The 14,490-nt window shown below is 47.7% G+C and overlaps 1 pseudogene; it reads right to left on the bottom strand.

Annotated features, from left to right (window-relative positions):
• The window catches only part of LOC123996858, a 151,321-nt pseudogene that overhangs the window by 93,961 nt on the left and 42,870 nt on the right, over positions 1-14,490 (bottom strand).

A 14,490-nucleotide genomic window follows, 5' to 3' on the forward strand; every position in this document is an offset into this window, starting at 1 on the left:
CTGTACACATACGAATGTATGTGCGTATAAAGTGGTGAAAAGTCCTTCAGTAAGTATCTAGACGAAAATAAAGAAAAAACAACAGAGGAAAGCTCTGCAAAAGCCTGGAATTGAAGCCATGCATTATTCATCTAGCCAAATAAAAAGCCTGGAATTGAAGCCATGCATTATTCATCTAGCCAAATAAAAAGCCTGGAACTGAAGCCATGCATTATTCATCTAGCCAAATAAAAAGCCTGGAATTGAAGCCATGCATTATTCATCTAGCCAAATAAAAAGCCTGGAATTGAAGCCATGCATTATTCATCTAGCCAAATAAAAAGCCTGGAATTGAAGCCATGCATTATTCATCTAGCCAAATAAAAAGCCTGGAATTGAAGCCATGCATTATTCATCTAGCCAAATAAAAAGCCTGGAATTGAAGCCATGCATTATTCATCTAGCCAAATAAAAAGCCTGGAATTGAAGCCATGCATTATTCATCTAGCCAAATAAAAAGCCTGGAATTGAAGCCATGCATTATTCATCTAGCCAAATAAAAAGCCTGGAATTGAAGCCATGCATTATTCATCTCGCCAAATAAAAAGCCTGGAATTGAAGCCATGCATTATTCATCTAGCCAAATAAAAAGCCTGGAATTGAAGCCATGCATTATTCATCTAGCCAAATAAAAAGCCTGGAATTGAAGCCATGCATTATTCATCTAGCCAAATAAAAAGCCTGGAATTGAAGCCATGCATTATTCATCTAGCCAAATAAAAAGCCTGGAATTGAAGCCATGCATTATTCATCTAGCCAAATAAAAAGCCTGGAATTGAAGCGATGCATCAGTCATCTAGCCAAATAAAAAGCCTGGAATTGAAGCCATGCATCAGTCATCTAGCCAAATAAAAAGCCTGGAATTGAAGCTATGCATTAGTCATCTAGCCAAATAAAAAGCCTGGAATTGTAGCCATGCATTATTCATCTAGCCAAATAAAAAGCCTGGAATTGAAGCCATGCATTAGTCATCTAGCCAAATAAAAAGCCTGGAATTGAAGCCATGCATTAGTCATCTAGCCAAATAAAAAGCCTGGAATTGAAGCGATGCATCAGTCACCTAGCCAAATAAAAAGCCTGGAATTGAAGCCATGCATTAGTCATCTAGCCAAATAAAAAGCCTGGAATTGAAGCTATGCATTAGTCATCTAGCCAAATAAAAAGCCTGGAATTGTAGCCATGCATTAGTCATCTAGCCAAATAAAAAGCCTGGAATTGAAGCCATGCATTAGTCATCTAGCCAAATAAAAAGCCTGGAATTGAAGCCATGCATTAGTCATCTAGCCAAATAAAAAGCCTGGAATTGAAGCCATGCATTAGTCATCGAGCCAAATAAAAAGCCTGGAATTGAAGCCATGCATTAACTTCGCATGAAGTTTGCGTTTCACATTGAAGAACTTAGCTCTTTTCTTGGTGACATTAAAGCTGAGGTCAGGAAAGATGAACACCTTGCGTCTACAGAAGTGTATCTGGTCTCTGCCCTGCCTCTGGAGGATGTGCTCCTTGTCACCGTAGTAGTGAAAATGGATGATAAACACTCTAGGCTTGGAGTTGTCGTCTCCATCCGCTGGGGAGGGGCCAATGCAGTGGACTCTATCCAGCTTCGGGGTGATTGAACGATGGCTGGACGAGTTCCCTCCTTCACGTTTCTCTGCTATACCAACAACACAAAGATTGCAACGGCAAGAACGGGATTCCAAGTCATCGGTCTTGTCGATCAGCTTTTATTTTTCGGAGCTCAGATGGGCGACCGTTTTCTCAAGTTACAGTGCGGTCACTGTCGTCACACAGGTCATGTTCAAAGCCGTCAATTCGGTGGCCTTGTTCATCCGCAGTGGCTCGGACACCATCTAAGATGGCAGAGAAGGGTGCCAGAGCAGCATCGATGGCAGTGTTGAGCTGAGTGGCAATAGTAGCTGTAATTTCCGAGACCAGAATCGTACGGAGGTTCTGAAGATCTGTGGGGAGTGTGATCGCATGAGGCTCTGGAACAGAACATTACCATTACCATTCACGTTTGCCATCGCGGTTGAAACGTTACAGGTCTTCTGCTCCTCTGGTCATGTGACATTTGCATCAAAAAGGTAACTTACGAACTCATCAATCAAATATGATATTTAAGAAAGTGGAATGCAAAGTACAAATTTGGCAAAATGAGCTAATGTGTAGGAGCCTCGTCCACAAGCTTCTTCTCCATTCACATGCTGAACCAGAACTCCTTGTGTTTATATTTTTCTTCAGTATACATCAAAAGCATTCTGCATGATCTGGTTGATGTTCAGTTCTGATATTTTCCAAGCATGGTAAGGAGTACGGAAGTAGCTCATCCGTGTCCAATTTGTCAGGATGGTGGCACAGTGGCCCACAACTTGAACCCCGGCAACACTGCTTGCAGCTTTAATTCTTGTTGTTGTAAACAGGGGCGTTTTAAAAAGGGCAATGACATACTTTGTAATAGGAACCCAAAAAAATCACATCATTTTTTTTCTTAACGTTAATGATCCCAATTTCATTTAAATGTTTTAATGTTTAAACCTCTGGTCCATATAACCAGTGAAGAAAACCCAAAGACCAAAACTACTGCAGTTCATTATTTCACGCATCCCATTCCATCCAGGCAGATTCTATGTCGACACGCAGAACCTGCCCACAGGAATTTAAGACACAGACAACATCAAAATAGTGAGAATATAGACTATTCTCTACACACACACACACACACACACACACACACACACACACACACACACACACACACACACACACACACACACACACACACACACACACACACACACACACACACACACACACACACACACACACACACACACACACACACACACACACACACAGCAGCAGCAGCAGGGCAGACAGTGCTCTGCATGTGTCTATCTGTTGAGAGCTGATTCAAGGGTCATTATCTAAATCTAACAGGACAATGTTCCCCGTGGCTAGCAGAGGGCAATAGGGATCATGGACATTCACACACATTCACAAATTGTGTGGTACTCACTGACTGAGCGGTCTTGATAGCTACGAAGCGGTGGTTTCCCTCCTTCCCACAGACGTAGCCAAAGGCTCGGTGGTCCGTGATGTCTTTAGCGATGTACGAGATCTCATGGACAGCATGGTGGTGCTGGAGGACCTGAGACAGACAGAAACACAAAGTTATCACAGACAGAACCATTGATCTAGAGATGAATAGATGAGAGGAAAGAGGAGAGGATGATCTGGCAGTAGTTCTGTTCACAGCTCAGGCAGCCCTCAGCAGGAAGTGGCCAGACGGAGGGATACAGTCCCACTACTCCCTGTGAGCCTCCGTGTTGTTTCTCTGTGCCAGGCAGGGGGGGGGGGGATTAGACCTCACACACACACACACACACACACACACACACACACACACACACACACACACACACACACACACACACACACACACACACACACACACACACACACACACACACACACACACACACACACACACACCCTCCCGCCTGCTACATTTAACAGTCTTTAGTTCCCCTACTCCCTCCAGTTTAGCCAGAGTGGTTTGTGCCAGGGAGGGATGGCTGTGCCCATGGCAGATGGCATTGGTTGTCCCAGTGAACCAGAGCTGGGACTGTGCGTCTGTGCGCGTGCTGCGTGTGCGTGCATGTGTGACAGTGTATGTATGTGACAATGAGAGTCGCGTCACTGCAGGCAGTCGAGTCGATCACTACATTTTCTCCCTGGAGGTGACACTACAGACAGAGGCAATCTCAGAAAATAGCATGGAGCCCAAATCTGTGCATCTGTCAACCCCACACAGTGCTCTGACAGAGCTGACAGTACTACAGAGCACACAGCAGTAGCTACAGTGGTACGAGAGGAGACAGCAACTCTGTGTGACTGATGTGTCCTATATTTATTAACTAGGCTGATGATTATCATTTCTCCCATTGACTGACCTGACAATAATAAGAACACCCCCCCCCCAAAAGGAGAGGCCCTGTGATCCCATGCAAGTACGCATGAAAGCACACACACACACATCCCATGCCTGTAGATTGGACTGGAACCCAGATGTCTTGTACTAAGTTGGAGCTGGAGAGGGGATGACATACACACACTTTTTATTTTTCTGTTAAAGGCCTCGCCCTCTCTCCACCCCTCCTGGGTGTTCCATTCATCCGTGACAGAAAGAGAGAACACGAGCGTCCATCCTCTGTGGGGACAGAGGAGAGATTGTTCCTTCGCACCTCTCTTCAATCTCAGACAGCTCCTCCCTCCATGACCTTCCCTCCTCCATGAGAGAGGTCATCCATCCATCCATCCATTCATCCAACCACCAATCCAGCTCATCTATCCATAGGGAGGGAGGAAGGAAGGGATGGGGATGTAAGCAATATGGTTGCAGTGTGGGATGTTGAAAGGCAAGGCCACACACACAAACACCTCAAGTGGCAGCCTGGCACATAAGAGGCACCACAAACAAAGCCCCCAGTAACCAGACACAAAGATACACACAGAGGAAGACAGACTGCGACGCTATTCTCTGCCAATCAGATGATAAAGCAGGTCTTTATTCTGATCTACTGAGGTAGTTTCAATTAGGTCCCCCTGATTTCCCCTGGGACTCCTTAGAGCAGCCTCATTAACAGGTCCCCCTGGAGCAATATCTTACACACACACACACACACACACACACACACACACACACACACACACACACACACACACACACACACACACACACACACACACACACACACACACACACACACACACACACACACACAGAAACTTACCCCAGACTACTCATCGAAGATCTTGATCCCTCCAAAGGAGACAGTTAGAAACACCTTCTGTTTGTGGTCTCCTTTAGACCGCCCTGCTGCTGCTATACCCTACAGAACAGACACAAAGAGACAGGATATAGAAACACCTTCTGTTTGTGGTCTCCTTTAGACAGCCCTGCTGCTGCTATACCCTACAGAACAGACACAAAGAGACAGTTAGAAACACCTTCTGTTTGTGGTCTCCTTTAGACAGCCCTGCTGCTGCTATACCCTACAGAACAGACACAAAGAGACAGTTAGAAACACCTTCTGTTTGTGGTCTCCTGTAGACCGCCCTGCTGCTGCTATACCCTACAGAACAGACACAGAGAGACAGTTAGAAACACCTTCTGTTTGTGGTCTCCTTTAGACCGCCCTGCCGCTGCTATACCCTACAGAACAGACACAAAGAGACAGTTAGAAACACATTCTGTTTGTGGTCTCCTTTAGACCGCCCTGCTGCTGCTATACCCTACAGAACAGACACAAAGAGACAGTTAGAAACACCTTCTGTTTGTGGTCTCCTTTAGACCGCCCTGCTGCTGCTATACCCTACAGAACAGACACAAAGAGACAGGATATAGAAACACCTTCTGTTTGTGGTCTCCTTTAGACCGCCCTGCTGCTGCTATACCCTACAGAACAGACACAAAGAGACAGGATATAGAAACACCTTCTGTTTGTGGTCTCCTTTAGACCGCCCAGCTGCTGCTATACCCTACAGAACAGACACAGAGAGACAGTTAGAAACACCTTCTGTTTGTGGTCTCCTTTAGACCGCCCTGCCGCTGCTATACCCTACAGAACAGACACAGAGAGACAGGATATAGAAACACCTTCTGTTTGTGGTCTCCTTTAGACCGCCCTGCTGCTGCTATACCCTACAGAACAGACACAGAGAGACAGGATATAGAAACACCTTCTGTTTGTGGTCTCCTTTAGACCGCCCTGCCGCTGCTATACCCTACAGAACAGACACAAAGAGACAGTTAGAAACACCTTCTGTTTGTGGTCTCCTTTAGACCGCCCTGCTGCTGTTATACCCTACAGAACAGACACAAAGAGACAAGACCGCCCTGCCGCTGCTATACCCTACAGAACAGACACAAAGAGACAGTTAGAAACACCTTCTGTTTGTGGTCTCCTTTAGACCGCCCTGCCGCTGCTATACCCTACAGAACAGACACAAAGAGACAGGATATAGAAACACCTTCTGTTTGTGGTCTCCTTTAGACCGCCCTGCTGCTGCTATACCCTACAGAACAGACACAAAGAGACAGGATATAGAAACACCTTCTGTTTGTGGTCTCCTTTAGACCGCCCTGCTGCTGCTATACCCTACAGAACAGACACAAAGAGACAGGATATAGAAACACCTTCTGTTTGTGGTCTCCTTTAGACCGCCCTGCCGCTGCTATACCCTACAGAACAGACACAAAGAGACAGGATATAGAAACACCTTCTGTTTGTGGTCTCCTTTAGACCGCCCTGCTGCTGCTATACCCTACAGAACAGACACAAAGAGACAGGATATAGAAACACCTTCTGTTTGTGGTCTCCTTTAGACCGCCCTGCTGCTGCTATACCCTACAGAACAGACACAAAGAGACAGGATATAGAAACACCTTCTGTTTGTGGTAGACCGCCCTGCTGCTGCTATACCCTACAGAACAGACACAAAGAGACAGTTAGAAACACCTTCTGTTTGTGGTCTCCTGCGCCCTGCTGCTGCTATACCCTACAGAACAGACACAAAGAGACAGGATATAGAAACACCTTCTGTTTGTGGTCTCCTTTAGACCGCCCTGCCGCTGCTATACCCTACAGAACAGACACAAAGAGACAGGATATAGAAACACCTTCTGTTTGTGGTCTCCTTTAGACCGCCCTGCTGCTGCTATACCCTACAGAACAGACACAAAGAGACAGGATATAGAAACACCTTCTGTTTGTGGTCTCCTTTAGACCGCCCTGCTGCTGCTATACCCTACAGAACAGACACAAAGAGACAGGATATAGAAACACCTTCTGTTTGTGGTCTCCTTTAGACCGCCCTGCCGCTGCTATACCCTACAGAACAGACACAAAGAGACAGGATATAGAAACACCTTCTGTTTGTGGTCTCCTTTAGACCGCCCTGCTGCTGCTATACCCTACAGAACAGACACAAAGAGACAGGATATAGAAACACCTTCTGTTTGTGGTTTGCTGCTGTACCCTACAGAACAGACACAAAGAGACAGTTAGAAACACCTTCTGTTTGTGGTCTCCTTTAGACCACCCTGCTGCTGCTATACCCTACAGAACAGACACAAAGAGACAGGATATAGAAACACCTTCTGTTTGTGGTCTCCTTTAGACCGCCCTGCTGCTGCTATACCCTACAGAACAGACACAGAGAGACAGGATATAGAAACACCTTCTGTTTGTGGTCTCCTTTAGACCGCCCTGCTGCTGCTATACCCTACAGAACAGACACAAAGAGACAGGATATAGAAACACCTTCTGTTTGTGGTCTCCTTTAGACCGCCCTGCTGCTGCTATACCCTACAGAACAGATACAGAGAGACAGGATATAGAAACACCTTCTGTTTGTGGTCTCCTTTAGACCGCCCTGCTGCTGCTATACCCTACAGAACAGACACAAAGAGACAGGATATAGAAACACCTTCTGTTTGTGGTCTCCTTTAGACCGCCCTGCTGCTGCTATACCCTACAGAACAGACACAAAGAGACAGGATATAGAAACACCTTCTGTTTGTGGTCTCCTTTAGACCGCCCTGCTGCTGCTATACCCTACAGAACAGACACAAAGAGACAGTCAGAAACACCTTCTGTTTGTGGTCTCCTTTAGACCGCCCTGCTGCTGCTATACCCTACAGAACAGACACAAAGAGACAGGATATAGAAACACCTTCTGTTTGTGGTCTCCTTTAGACCGCCCTGCTGCTGCTATACCCTACAGAACAGACACAAAGAGACAGGATATAGAAACACCTTCTGTTTGTGGTTCCTGCTGCTGCTATACCCTACAGAACAGACACAAAGAGACAGGATATAGAAACACCTTCTGTTTGTGGTCTCCTGCTGCTGCTATACCCTACAGAACAGACACAAAGAGACAGGATATAGAAACACCTTCTGTTTGTGGTCTCCTTTAGACCGCCCTGCCGCTGCTATACCCTACAGAACAGACACAAAGAGACAGGATATAGAAACACCTTCTGTTTGTGGTCTCCTTTAGACCGCCCTGCTGCTGCTATACCCTACAGAACAGACACAAAGAGACAGGATATAGAAACACCTTCTGTTTGTGGTCTCCTTTAGACCGCCCTGCTGCTGCTATACCCTACAGAACAGACACAAAGAGACAGTTAGAAACACCTTCTGTTTGTGGTCTCCTTTAGACCACCCTGCTGCTGCTATACCCTACAGAACAGACACAAAGAGACAGGATATAGAAACACCTTCTGTTTGTGGTCTCCTTTAGACCGCCCTGCTGCTGCTATACCCTACAGAACAGACACAGAGAGACAGGATATAGAAACACCTTCTGTTTGTGGTCTCCTTTAGACCGCCCTGCTGCTGCTATACCCTACAGAACAGACACAAAGAGACAGGATATAGAAACACCTTCTGTTTGTGGTCTCCTTTAGACCGCCCTGCTGCTGCTATACCCTACAGAACAGATACAGAGAGACAGGATATAGAAACACCTTCTGTTTGTGGTCTCCTTTAGACCGCCCTGCTGCTGCTATACCCTACAGAACAGACACAAAGAGACAGGATATAGAAACACCTTCTGTTTGTGGTCTCCTTTAGACCGCCCTGCTGCTGCTATACCCTACAGAACAGACACAAAGAGACAGTTAGAAACACCTTCTGTTTGTGGTCTCCTTTAGACCGCCCTGCTGCTGTTATACCCTACAGAACAGACACAGAGAGACAGTTAGAAACACCTTCTGTTTGTGGTCTCCTTTAGACCGCCCTGCTGCTGCTATACCCTACAGAACAGACACAAAGAGACAGGATATAGAAACACCTTCTGTTTGTGGTCTCCACCGCCCTGCTGCTGCTATACCCTACAGAACAGACACAGAGAGACAGTTAGAAACACCTTCTGTTTGTGGTCTCCTTTCGAGCGCCCTGCCGCTGCTATACCCTACAGAATACACACACGACAGGGTTATAGACACATATACACACATTACTGACTTTAGATGGAGAAGAGCAGGGAAGTACTTCCGGCGCCGAGAGAGATGGCCGCCTCACTTCGCGTTCCATATTACTGCATTGTCGGAACTAGAAGCACAAGCATTTCGCTACACTCACATTAACATCTGCTAACCATGTGTATGTGACAAATAAGATTTGAGTTGGCAGAGGACAGATTGGTAGTGTGTGTGTGTGTGTGTGTGTGTGTGTGTGTGTGTGTGTGTGTGTGTGTGTGTGTGTGTGTGTGTGTGTGTGTGTGTGTGTGTGTGTGTGTGTGTGTGTGTGTGTGTGTGTGTGTGTGTGTGTGTGTGTGTGTGTGTGTGTGTGTGTGTTTCTGTCTGGATGAGCAAATTGGGAAACAGGTTGATCAATGGACCATCTACCTCCACTCTTTACCCCTGTCCTCATCCTTCTCATTCGCCCATCAACCCTTGCCTCTGTCTCCTTTCTCAGCACCCCTCTCATTTTTCACCCCATCCTGCCCTTGCACAATTACCCAGCATGTAATGGAGATAGGAGCCAAAATCCTCCTCCTCACTGCTTCTCTCACCCATCTCCATCCTCCCCTTCCCCCTCATTCCCTGGCCTCAGGGTCAAACACAGTCACCTTGAGCTTCATCATGGAGTCCTGGCAGAGTTTGTCTCCGCGTGCAGCGGTGACCTCGTCCAGACCGATAAGTTTAGCCTTGTAGCGAACGCCATCCCCCTTAAACCGCCTGATCAACCCGGCCTCGCTCCGATCCTGCCCTGATAGAGACAGAGACACACAGGGTCAGTACAGTACACACACATTACCATACACACACCTCTCATTATGGTCCAGCTGGAAAGAGAGTATTAGTACACAGTCAAGAACAAGAAAGCCACACAGTATTCTGCTGTCATTTGATTGGCAAATGGCTTCAGTATTCCTCTCATTCTCAAATAACAGACACAAACCCACTGCTAGGTCCCCAATTCTCTTTCTCCCATTCTCTCCCTCTTCCTCCCCATTCTCTCTATTCCTCCCCATTCTCTCTCTTCCTCCCCATTCTCACTCTTCCTCCCCTTTCTCTCTCTTCCTCCCCATTCTCACTCTTCCTCCCCATTCTCTCTATTCCTCCCCTTTCTCTCTCTTCCTCCCCATTCTCACTCTTCCTCCCCATTCTCCCTCCCCATTCTCACTCTTCCTCCCCATTCTCACTCTTCCTCCCCATTCTCACTCTTCCTCCCCATTCTCATTCTCTCTTCCTCCCCATTCTCACTCTTCCTCCCCATTCTCACTCTTCCTCCCCATTCTCCCCATTCTCTCTCTTCCTCCCCATTCTCACTCTTCCTCCCCATTCTCTCTCTTCCTCCCCATTCTCTCTTCCTCCCCATTCTCACTCTTCCTCCCCATTCTCACTCTTCCTCCCCATTCTCACTCTTCCTCCCCATCTCTTCTCTTTCTCTCTCTTCCTCCCCATTCTCACTCTTCCTCCCCATTCTCTCTCTTCCTCCCCATTCTCACTCTTCCTCCCCATTTCCTCCCCATTCTCACTCTTCCTCCCCTTCCTCCTCCCCATTCTCACTCTTCCTCCCCATTCTCACTCTTCCTCCCCATTCTCTTCCTCCCCATTCTCTCCTCTTCCATCCCCATTCTCACTCTTCCTCCCCATTCTCACTCTTCCTCCCCATTCTCTCTCTTCCTCCCCATTCTCACTCTTCCATTCTCACTCTTCCCCCATTCTCACTCTTCCTCCCCATTCTCACTCTTCCTCCCCATTCTCATTCTCTCTCTTCCTCCCCCCATTCTCTCACTCTTCCTCCCCATTCTCTCTCTTCCTCCCCATTCCCCATTCTCACTCTTCCTCCCCATTCCTCTCTCTCTTCCTCCCCATTCTCACTCTTCCTCCCCATTCTTCTCTTCCTCCCCATTCTCACTCTTCCTCCCCCCACTCTTCCTCCCCATTCTCACTCTTCCTCCCCATTCTCTCTATTCCTCCCCATTCTCTCTCTTCCTCCCCATTCTCCTCTTCCTCCCCATTCTCTCTCTTCCTCCCCATTCTCACTCTTCCTCCCCATTCTCACTCTTCCTCCCCATTCTCACTCTTCCTCCCCATTCTCACTCTTCCTCCCCATTCTCCTCTTCCTCCCCATTCTCTCTCTTCCTCCCCATTTCCTTCCTCCCCATTTCTCACTCTTCCTCCCCATTCTCACTCTTCCTCCCCATTCTCTCTTCCTCCCCATTCTCACTCTTCCTCCCCATTCTCTCTTCCTCCCCATTCCCCATTCTCTCTTCCTCCCCATTCTCTCTCTTCCTCCCCATTCTCACTCTTCCTCCCCATTCTCCTCTTCCTCCCCATTCTTCCTCCCCCATTCTCCCCATTCTTCTCCTCCCCACTCTTCCTCCCCATTCTCACTCTTCCTCCCCATTCTCACTCTTCCTCCCCATTCTCACTCTTCCTCCCCATTTCCTCTTCCCCCATTCTCACTCTTCCTCCCCCCATTCCCCACTCTTCCTCCCCATTCTCACTCTTCCTCCCCATTCTCACTCTTCCTCCCCCCATTCTCACTCTTCCTCCCCATTCTCACTCTTCCTCCCCATTCTCACTCTTCCTCCCCATTCCACTCTTCCTCCCCATTCTCTCTCTTCCTCCCCATTCTCACTCTTCCTCCCCATTCTCACTCTTCCTCCCCATTCTCACTCTTCCTCCCCATTCTCACTCTTCCTCCCCATTCTCACTCTTCCTCCCCATTCTCACTCTTCCTCCCCATTCTCTCTCTTCCTCCCCATTCTCTCTCTTCCTCCCCATTCTCACTCTTCCTCCCCATTCTCACTCTTCCTCCCCATTCTCTCTCTTCCTCCCCATTCTCACTCTTCCTCCCCATTCTCACTCTTCCTCCCCATTCTCACTCTTCCTCCCCATTCTCTCTCTTCCTCTTCCTCCCCATTCTCACTCTTCCTCCCCTCCCCATTCTCACTCTTCCTCCCCATTCTCACTCTTCCTCCCCATTCTCACTCTTCCTCCCCATTCTCACTCTTCCTCCCCATTCTCATTCTCTCTCTTCCTCCCCATTCTCACTCTTCCTCCCCATTCTCCTCTTCCCCCCATTCTCACTCTTCCTCCCCATTCTCACTCTTCCTCCCCATTCTCCCCACTCTTCCTCCCCATTCTCACTCTTCCTCCCCATTCTCACTCTTCCTCCCCCTCCCCATCCTCCCCATTCTCTCTTCCTCCCCATTCTCTCTCTTCCTCTCTCTCTTCCTCCCCATTCTCACTCTTCCTCCCCATTCTCACTCTTCCTCCCCATTCTCACTCTTCCTCCCCATTCTCACTCTTCCTCCCCATTCTCTCTCTTCCTCCCCATTCTCTCTCTTCCTCCCCATTCTCACTCTTCCTCCCCATTCTATTGAATGATGGCATGACATTTTGTTCTTATCTCCGCTCTCTGTGTTTCCCCTCTCTCCACATGCTCTTTATTATCTCTGTGTGTGTATTAAATGTGTGTGTGTGTGTTGTCCTTGCTCCTTTCTCTATGTTATCTTCTGTGTTGAGTGGAGTACTCCTCTCAGACAATAGAGAGGGAGAGAGGAGGAGAGAGAGAGAGAGAGAGAGAAAGATCCTCAGGGCATGAGTGTTTAGACTGATCTCTCTTTCAGCTGACTGTGGACCTTTACCCTGTTCCATCACCCTGAGATTCCATCACGACAGGCAGGCAGGAAGCATTGGGACCAGGTGTTTAGGGGTTAAGTGTCTTGCTGAAGAGAACAACGGCAGTAAGTACTGAGGTACTGATGACAGAAACCCTTCAGCCCTGCTCTGTAACCTCTAAGCTACCTGACACCCATAGCTGTATTTAATCCTGCTTTCTTCAGCCACTATGATTGGCTGTCACTTACTGACCAACAGAACATACAGTGCCGTGAAAAAGTCTTTGCCCTTTTTCTCATTTTCTCGACTTTTGCATTTTGTTTTATTACTGAATGTTATCAAATCTTCAACCAAAATCTAATATTAAATAAAGGGGACCTGATTGGACAAATAACACAATTTAATACTTATTTAATTGATTTTATAAATAAAGTTATGCAACACCCAATATCGCCGTGTGAGAAAGTAATTGCGCAAAACACCCAATAACTGGTTGTGCCACCTTTAGCTGCAATGACTCTAACCAAACACTTCCTGTAGTTGTTGATCAGTCTCTCCCGTCGCTGTGGAGGAATTATGGCCCACTCTTCATTTACATTTAAGTCATTTAGCAGACACTCTTATCCAGAGCGACTTACAAATTGGTGCATTCACCTTATGACATCCAGTGGAACAGCCACTTTACAATAGTGCAACTAAATCTTTTAAGGGGGGGGGTGAGAAGGATTACTTTATCCTATCCTAGGTATTCCTTAAAGAGGTGGGGTTTCAGGTGTCTCCGGAAGGTGGTGATTGACTCCGCTGTCCTGGCGTCGTGAGGGAGTTTGTTCCACCATTGGGGGGCCAGAGCAGCGAACAGTTTTGACTGGGCTGAGCGGGAACTGTACTTCCTCAGTGGTAGGGAGGCGAGCAGGCCAGAGGTGGATGAATGCAGTGCCCTTGTTTGGGTGTAGGGCCTGATCTGAGCCTGGAGGTACTGAGGTGCCGTTCCCCTCACAGCTCCATAGGCAAGCACCATGGTCTTGTAGCGGATGCGAGCTTCAACTGGAAGCCAGTGGAGAGAGCGGAGGAGCGGGGTGACGTGAGAGAACTTGGGAAGGTTGAACACCAGACGGGCTGCGGCGTTCTGGATGAGTTGTAGGGGGTTAATGGCACAAGCAGGGAGCCCAGCCAACAGCGAGTTGCAGTAATCCAGACGGGAGATGACAAGTGCCTGGATTAGGACCTGCGCCGCTTCCTGTGTGAGGCAGGGTCGTACTCTGCGGATGTTGTAGAACATGAACCTACAGGAACGGGCCACCGCCTTGATGTTAGTTGAGAACGACAGGGTGTTGTTCAGGATCACGCCAAGGTTCTTAGCGCTCTGGGAGGAGGACACAATGGAGTTGTCAACCGTGATGGCGAGATCATGGAACAGGCAGTCCTTCCCCGGGAGGAAGAGCAGCTCCGTCTTGCCGAGGTTCAGCTTGAGGTGGTGATCCGTCATCCACACTGATATGTCTGCCAGACATGCAAAGATGCGATTCGCCACCTGGTCATCAGAAGGGGGAAAGGAGAAGATTAATTGTGTGTCGTCTGCATAGCAATGATAGGAGAGACCATGTGAGGTTATGGTCAGTTCTTCCATTCAGAACTGCTGTAACTCAGCGACATTTGTGGGTTTTCAAGCATGAACTGCTTCGTTTCAAGTCCTGCCACAACATGTCAATTGAGATTAGGTCTGGACATTGACTAAAACATTCCAAAACTTCAAATTTGTTGCTTTTTAGTAATTTTCATGTAGACTTGAATGTGTGTTT

The sequence above is a fragment of the Oncorhynchus gorbuscha genome, linkage group LG15, assembly GCF_021184085.1.
Source record: "Oncorhynchus gorbuscha isolate QuinsamMale2020 ecotype Even-year linkage group LG15, OgorEven_v1.0, whole genome shotgun sequence".
Lineage (NCBI taxonomy): Eukaryota > Metazoa > Chordata > Actinopteri > Salmoniformes > Salmonidae > Oncorhynchus > Oncorhynchus gorbuscha.